The sequence below is a fragment of the Hemibagrus wyckioides genome, linkage group LG27, assembly GCF_019097595.1.
Source record: "Hemibagrus wyckioides isolate EC202008001 linkage group LG27, SWU_Hwy_1.0, whole genome shotgun sequence".
NCBI lineage: Eukaryota > Metazoa > Chordata > Actinopteri > Siluriformes > Bagridae > Hemibagrus > Hemibagrus wyckioides.
In genome coordinates, this window is record NC_080736.1 from 18,007,732 (window position 1) to 18,017,529 (window position 9,798).

The 9,798-nt window shown below is 49.9% G+C and overlaps 1 long non-coding RNA gene across 1 annotated transcript; it reads left to right on the plus strand.

Annotated features, from left to right (window-relative positions):
• The first annotated feature begins 3,869 nt into the window (after positions 1 to 3,869).
• Positions 3,870 to 9,164, plus strand: LOC131347572 (uncharacterized). Its single transcript, XR_009203799.1, has 3 exons — positions 3,870 to 6,412; positions 7,508 to 8,060; positions 8,279 to 9,164. It is a non-coding gene; the product is annotated as an uncharacterized LOC131347572 (long non-coding RNA).
• Positions 9,165 to 9,798: the final 634 nt, after the last annotated feature.

Genomic DNA, 9,798 nt, shown 5'->3' on the forward strand with positions numbered 1-9,798 from the left:
GCCTCTCAGCACACCCACCAGACATGCCCTTCAACACACCCTCAGACACGCCTCTCAGCACACCCACCAGACATGCCCCTCAACACTCCCTCAGACACGCCTCTCATCACACCCACCAGACATGCCCTTCAACACTCCCTCAGACACGCCTCTCATCACACCCACCAGACATGCCCTTCAACACACCCTCAGACACGCCTCTCATCACACCCACCAGACATGCCCTTCAACACACCCTCAGACACGCCTCTCATCACACCCACCAGACATGCCCTTCAACACTCCCTCAGACACGCCTCTCATCACACCCACCAGACATGCCCTTCAACACACCCTCAGACACGCCTCTCATCACACCCACCAGACATGCCCCTCAACTGATGTCTCTCAACAGACACACACACCCTTACATGCCACTTGACACAGCTTCAGACACGCCCCTCAATAGACCCCCAGACACCCCCTTAGACACCGACCTGACATGCCCCTCGACACACCCTGACATGGCCCTTGACACGCCCTCAGACAAACGCTGACATACATTGACACACCCGTCAACAAACCCTCAAACATACACCCCGACACACACAATGACATGCCCCTCGACACCCTCAGACACACACAATGACATGCCCCTTGACACACCCTCAGACACACACACTGACACGTCCCTCGACACACCCTCAGACACACACACTGACACGTCCCTCGACACACCCTCAGACACACACACTGACACGTCCCTCGACACACCCTCAGACACATACCCTTACATGCCCCTCGACACACCCTCAGACACACACAATGACATGCCCCTCGACACACCCTCAGACACACACAATGACATGCCCCTCAACACCCTCAGACACACACAATGACATGCCCCTCAACACCCTCAGACACACACAATGACATGCCCCTCGACACACCCTCAGACACACACAATGACATGCCCCTCAACACCCTCAGACACACACAATGACATGCCCCTTGACACACCCTCAGACACACACACTGACACGTCCCTCAACACACCCTCAGACACATACCCTTACATGCCCCTTGACACCCTCAGACACACACAATGACATGCCCCTTGACACACCCTCAGACACACACAATGACATGCCCCTTGACACACCCTCAGACACACACAATGACATGCCCCTCGACACCCTCAGACACACACAATGACATGCCCCTTGACACACCCTCAGACACACACGGCGACATGCCCCTCGACACACCCTCAGACACACACAATGACATGCCCCTTGACACACCCTCAGACACACACAATGACATGCCCCTCGACACACCCTCAGACACACACAATGACATGCCCCTTGACACACCCTCAGACACACACAATGACATGCCCCTCGACACACCCTCAGACACACACAATGACATGCCCCTCGACACACCCTCAGACACACACAATGACATGCCCCTCAACACCCTCAGACACACACAATGACATGCCCCTCAACACCCTCAGACACATACCCTTACATGCCCCTTGACACCCTCAGACACACACAATGACATGCCCCTTGACACCCTCAGACACACACAATGACATGCCCCTCGACACACCCTCAGACACACACAATGACATGCCCCTCAACACCCTCAGACACACACAATGACATGCCCCTTGACACACCCTCAGACACACACACTGACACGTCCCTCGACACACCCTCAGACACATACCCTTACATGCCCCTTGACACCCTCAGACACACACAATGACATGCCCCTTGACACACCCTCAGACACACACAATGACATGCCCCTTGACACACCCTCAGACACACACAATGACATGCCCCTCAACACCCTCAGACACACACGGCGACATGCCCCTCGACACACCCTCAGACACACACAATGACATGCCCCTTGACACACCCTCAGACACACACAATGACATGCCCCTCGACACACCCTCAGACACACACAATGACATGCCCCTCAACACCCTCAGACACACACAATGACATGCCCCTCAACACCCTCAGACACACACGGCGACATGCCCCTCGACACACCCTCAGACACACACAATGACATGCCCCTTGACACACCCTCAGACACACACAATGACATGCCCCTCGACACACCCTCAGACACACACAATGACATGCCCCTCAACACCCTCAGACACACACAATGACATGCCCCTTGACACACCCTCAGACACACACAATGACATGCCCCTCGACACACCCTCAGACACACACAATGACATGCCCCTCAACACCCTCAGACACACACAATGACATGCCCCTTGACACACCCTCAGACACACACAATGACATGCCCCTTGACACACCCTCAGACACACACAATGACATGCCCCTCGACACACCCTCAGACACACACAATGACATGCCCCTCAACACCCTCAGACACACACAATGACATGCCCCTCAACACCCTCAGACACACACAATGACATGCCCCTCGACACACCCTCAGACACACACAATGACATGCCCCTCAACACCCTCAGACACACACAATGACATGCCCCTTGACACACCCTCAGACACACACAATGACATGCCCCTTGACACACCCTCAGACACACACAATGACATGCCCCTCAACACCCTCAGACACACACAATGACATGCCCCTCAACACCCTCAGACACACACAATGACATGCCCCTTGACACACCCTCAGACACACACAATGACATGCCCCTTGACACACCCTCAGACACACACAATGACATGCCCCTTGACACACCCTCAGACACACACAATGACATGCCCCTTGACACACCCTCAGACACACACAATGACATGCCCCTTGACACACCCTCAGACACACACAATGACATGCCCCTTGACACACCCTCAGACACACACAATGACATGCCCCTTGACACCCTCAGACACACACAATGACATGCCCCTTGACACACCCTCAGACACACACAATGACATGCCCCTTGACACACCCTCAGACACACACAATGACATGCCCCTTGACACACCCTCAGACACACACAATGACATGCCCCTCAACACCCTCAGACACACACAATGACATGCCCCTTGACACACCCTCAGACACACACAATGACATGCCCCTTGACACACCCTCAGACACACACAATGACATGCCCCTTGACACACCCTCAGACACACACAATGACATGCCCCTTGACACACCCTCAGACACACACAATGACATGCCCCTTGACACACCCTCAGACACACACAATGACATGCCCCTTGACACACCCTCAGACACACACAATGACATGCCCCTTGACACACCCTCAGACACACACAATGACATGCCCCTTGACACACCCTCAGACACACACAATGACATGCCCCTTGACACACCCTCAGACACACACAATGACATGCCCCTTGACACACCCTCAGACACACACAATGACATGCCCCTTGACACACCCTCAGACACACACAATGACATGCCCCTTGACACACCCTCAGACACACACAATGACATGCCCCTTGACACACCCTCAGACACACACAATGACATGCCCCTTGACACACCCTCAGACACACACAATGACATGCCCCTCGACACACCCTCAGACACACACAATGACATGCCCCTCGACACACCCTCAGACACACACAATGACATGCCCCTCGACACACCCTCAGACACACACAATGACATGCCCCTTGACACACCCTCAGACACACACAATGACATGCCCCTTGACACACCCTCAGACACACACAATGACATGCCCCTTGACACACCCTCAGACACACACAATGACATGCCCCTTGACACACCCTCAGACACACACAATGACATGCCCCTTGACACACCCTCAGACACACACAATGACACTCCCCTTGACACACCCTCAGACACACACAATTACATGCCCCTCAACACCCTCAGACACACACAATGACACTCCCCTTGACACACCCTCAGACACACACCCTGACATGCCCCTCGACACACCCTCACACACACACACACTGACACGGCCCTCGACAGACCATCAGACACACAAACTGGCACGCCCCTTCAACACACCCTCAGACACACCCTGACATGCCCCTCGACACACCTTTAGACACACACTGACATGCCCCTCAGCACACCCTCAGACACACACACTGTGAAATGCCCTTGACACATCCTAAGACACACACTGACACGCTCCTCGACACACCCTCAAACACACACACACACTGACACTCCCCCCGACACACCCTCAAACACACACTGACATGCCCCTTAACACACCCTCAGACACACACTGACACTCCCCTTGACACACCCTCAGACACACACACTGTGAAATGCCCCTCGACACACACCCTGACACGCCCCTCGACACACCCTAAGACACACACTGACACACTCCTCGACACACCCTCAAACACACACACACACACTGACACTCCCCCCGACACACCCTCAAACACACACTGACATGCCCCTTAACACACCCTCAGACACACACTGACACTCCCCTTGACACACCCTCAGACACACACACACACACACACTGACACTCCCCTTGACACACCCTCAGACACACACACACACACACACACTGACACTCCCCTTGACACACCCTCAGACACAAACACTGACATGCCCCTCGACAAACCCTCAGACACACACACACTGACACTCCCCTTGACACACCCTCAGACACACACACAGTGAAACGCCCCTTGACACACCCTCAGACACACACCCTGACATGGCCCTTGACACGCCCTCAGACACGCCCTTCGACGCACCCCTCGACGCACATCATAACACACACCCTCCATCACCTTACTGTCCTGTTTTGGTCTTGTTTTCAGCAGTAGAGGGAAAGAGCAGTGCTTCAGGATATAACTCTGTCTGTAGCGGCCGGCCGGATCAGACGGGGTTCACAGCGTTCCGTGATCTGTCCAGATCCGAACACATGCCTTTAATTCCGATCTAAAACTCCAGAGACACTCTGAATGATGACATCACCGCGTCTCTCATTACGCTACGGAAGTGTTGTGCTGTTTAACATAAAGCCGTTTGGAAAGATTTGGAGTGTTTATCTCGGCTTCTCAGTGGGGAAACACTCAACACCTACATTTCTTTATACACACACACACACACACACACACACCGTGTGCTGTTTCTAATTAGTAGAGTGAGACAGGCTTGCTGAGAAACCTATAGCTCTGTGTGTGTGTGTGTGTGTTGTTTTTGTTTGAAATCTTTGTGGGGACCAGATGTCTCTGGGACCAGATCAGTTCTGACCATGTGGGGATTTTCCCAGCAGGTAAACTGGAGCTTTTATTTCAAAACTAACCCGAAAACCTGGGAAAAAAGAATCTGAGTGTTTCCTTTTAGTTACTGAGGTTAAAGTTCAGCGCCGCATCAATTAGCCGCGTTAATAATCACGAGTGTGTGTGTGAGTGTGTGTGCTGTTCGTTCCCTCCTCTCTGGCTCCTCCCACACAAATTGATGAAGTTAAATGTTAATTAAGAATCATTTCATTAGGGGAAGGAGTCTGAGCTGAGCGGCGTCCACGCCTGTGATCTGAGCCGTGTTGGAGAAAAAAATCAGGATTGTTTGGCAGTGCAGGCGTCGTGATGTGAACGGAGAGATTGCATCACTTTGTAATCACGCTGAGAGCTCGTGCAGCCGGCTGACATTACGTCCCGCCTCCGCCTGGCACTGCTCGGTGTGTGTGTGTGTGTGTGCGTCTGGGAACCTGGCCAAGTTGTTGGTCCAAGGAGGACACCGTGTGGGACAGCGACGCACACAGACACACAGAGAGGGAATATGTGAGTGCCTTGAGGCAACACACACACACACACACACACACACACACACACACACACACACAGACACACACACACTTTTGCTGTCAAATTCTCTCTCTCTCTCTCTCTCTCTCTCTCTCTCTCTCTCTCTCTCTCGTTTTTATGCACACGCTGAAAGCTCACAGTTGTATTGGGGGAAGGAAAAAAAAGAAAAGAAAAATCCGGTCCAGACAGATATGCTGACAGCGTCTCTCTCTCTCTCTCTCTCTCTCTCACTCCTTGCTCTTGCTCGCGCTCTCTCTCACACACACACACACCAGACGCCTCTTGAGCAAGCGCACACACATCCTGGTGTCTGATCTAATTATGCTCCTTGTTCTAATCATCCCCACGTGCAGTGGGTTTTTTCCCCCCTCTCTCCCGTTCCGCAGGAAACACGTAGCCGCGGCGGAGCGAGCGCGGAGCCGGAACGCCTGCAGCGCCGAGGATCACAGATCACACTGATCAAAAGCTCATTAAACATTCATAACCATCCCGAGAGCGCGCGTCTCAAACAGCCTGAAACGGCACGCTGAAGCTCACACGTCACCCAACTGTGATGCACGAACACGCCGCCGCAACCAGGAGTGAGAGAGCACACACACACACACACACACGTCTTACTATCCTTATGAGGACCCAGTGATTAATGCTGCTCATTAACGCTACGCTAAATAATCTCTAACGATAACCTTCACCTCAGGAACTAACACTACACTCTGTCTGGTTTTTTTTTAAAACATTGTTCTTGTGGGGATCTGCCAGAACCTGCTGAGATGTTTGGTTCCAGCCCAGATATAAAAACACACACACACACACACACACACACACACACACACACAGAGTCTGTCTTTAAAGAATCCACGTGGGTTGAAGGGATCTCATGCAGCAGCTGTGTGTGTGTGTGTGTGTAGTTACTCAGGGTTGTCCTTAAATGACTGTGTTTGTGTGTGCGCGCCATTATTGTTCTCACTCAAGTCACAAACGTGCACTTTAAAGCACACTACAATCACACACTTCCTTAAATAACATTAAAGACTCACACTCACACTTCTACACTCACACTTCTACACACACACACACCCACCCACACACACACACACACACGCACACCCACGAAAGTGCACTCTCTTTCTCTGAAGATTTCAAAAGTGAACTCACCCAGCAGCTTTCAGTGGACATGCCTCTGTGTGTGTGTGTGTGTGAAGTGGTAAGCATGACAACTGCTCAAGGTTGTCTTTAAATGACAACACTAACACACACACACACATGCTCTTGAGTATTCTACAATCACATACACACACACACACACACACATTCTGAAGTAAGCTTAAACACTTGCTTAACAAACACACACACTTTTTTTTTTTTTTACCATATAACACAATCAGACTTCCTGCAGTACGCTTAAACACACAACAACAATCACACTTGCTTAATAAACACACACACACACGGTCTGCATGTGACGTGTCATCAGGAGACTCGAGACGTTTGTTCAGGTGTTACACAGTCAGTTACCAGCAACACACACACACACACACGCGCACACACACACACACACATTGCACAGCAGTATAATCTTTATAGAAAGGAAAGGATTTAATGGTGCAGTCAGAATTCCTGGACACACACACACACACAGGGTCCTGCGGATTGTTTATGTGTCTGTCTGTTCACAGCACGACAGCTCGGCAGGCCCAGAGAGACAGATCTGGAGAGAGAGAGAGAGAGAGAGAGAGAGAGAGCTGGAGAGAGCGAGGTTTGGAGGCAGGACTGAGGAGAAGGACAGAGCTGATGGTTTAAACCCAGGAGAGCAGGAAACTCGTCCTGAGACCAGATCACTTTCATTAGGGGGCCAAGCACCGAAGACGAGTGTGTGTTTAATTCTTCCTTTAATACACACATTTTCACACGGGGGTCTAGGACAGTCCACCCCACAGTCTCCAGCTTCACAGCAGCTCATCTACATCACGATCGCTCTCTAGCGCCACCAGCAGGACACATCTTGACATTACAGTGAAACTATTCTCACAGTCATGCTCTTATAGTAAACATCAGCGGCGTGCCTGTGAACAATTCTCTGACATTTCAGACACAACGTGGACGAATATTCGATCTGATGCTGCCATGTCGACGTCCAGTCAGTCAGCCGGTCAGCATGCAGCATCACAAGACCAAACATGGAGGCGTGTCTCTGCAACACTGTGACTTAAACACACCAAAATTTAGCAGGTGAGTGAAATATAAAAAAGCTCTTTAGAGAATTATTTTTGAAAGACAATTGACCTCTAGGGGGTGCTGTAATTCACAAACCAATAAAACTGAGCATATGAAACAGAAAAAAGCACGATTCATCTTTCTCTTGATTCCCTGGGGTCACAGAGTTTTTTTCTTTTATGCCTCTAAAAACAAATTTTGTCCCAATTATCTTCACAAAACCTGTTTTTCAGATGTGGACAGATGTGTGTAACACAAACACATTTGATGGCACGGTCACCAGACAGGAAGTGATTGCAAATCTCGGCATTTTTTTTTAACATTTCGACACCAAACCCGTCGCGTAGGCTTTATAACATGACCTAATGGAAACAGGAAGTGGTGCAAAAGCTAAGAAAAGGCTTGATGTTTAGCTTTTCGGGTTTCATCTGTTTGGTTTCTGTCACTAAGGAGTGGAGCCAAACAGTGCTTGGCCCCCTTAATCGCTGCCTGCAGTTCTATTTGTTGTATTCAGACGTCCGGTTGGAAATTTATGAGCCTCGTTGTCTAGGCTTGTCAAACGGCTAGTGACGGCCATGTTTAATGAGATCTGGTTGATGAAAAGAAACTAGCGGAGTCGGAAGCGGAGACAAACCCCGTGCCTTTGACCCCGACTTTTTCTTTTCGGCTTCGCCGCACATCCGTAATCTCACTGAAATGGCCCTTTTCCACAGAACACTGTCCATCTCCTGCCTCTGCAGCTGTAATGCTGACACCTGCCTTTTTGTTTCTCCTGACTGGACTCTCCGCAGCGCTCTTCTGCCCGATCTTCCGGATAAACCCATTGACTGATAACGGAGTCGAACCCCGAGATCACACGACTCTTGCTCAGTTTAGCCTGAAGATATGAAGATCAAACGATTGACCGTCACTACACGCTTCTGTCTCTCATCTCAATACATTTATTATAATCATTTTCCTTTATCTAGTTAAAATTATATAAATAATATCATCTTTTATATTTAATTTAAATGTCATTAAAAAATACTATTTCTTTCACAATCACAAGCATTATTTTTTTTTTTTTAAATTGAATTCTGCTCTTAGGTGGAAAATACAAATATAATAAATCTGAAAATATCACACCTTTTATTAACGCTCATGTCGCGTGTTTCTCTGAAAAGCCTGACTTGCAGTTGAATTTGTATCGTCTCCATGTTACTGCTTTAAAAAGGCATGTGATCATCATATGGAAGGAGTCTCCAGTGTCAGGGTCAGTGTCGGAGTTTGGTTGCTTTCTGCTTCGTCTTATTAACTAGAAGAGAGAGAATAAAGAGGCGGCTGAGGGGATGTCTGCGTGGCTGCTACAGCGTAAGTGACAACAGGAAGGAAGTTGTTTTTCAGATATTCTGCATCATTAATGGTAAAATGTACGACGTCGCCTCCTTTTGACAAACTGCTCAAGTACGAGAGGAATAAAAGAGTTCGGGACGAGGCGTTAAAGAGGGAACAGGATCTCCGCTTCATCACACCACACTGTCACATGACTCATGATGGAGGATAGAGAGTGAACAGGAGATGAAGAGAGGGAGAGAGAGAAAAGAGTGATGGAGGATATGGAGAGTGAACAGAAGATGAAGAGAGACAAAGAGAGATGGAGGATATGGAGAGTGAACAGAAGATGAAGAGAGAGAAAGAGAGATGGAGGATATGGAGAGAGAGAGAGAGAAATGGAGGATATGGAGAGTGAACAGAAGATGAAGAGAGAAAGAAA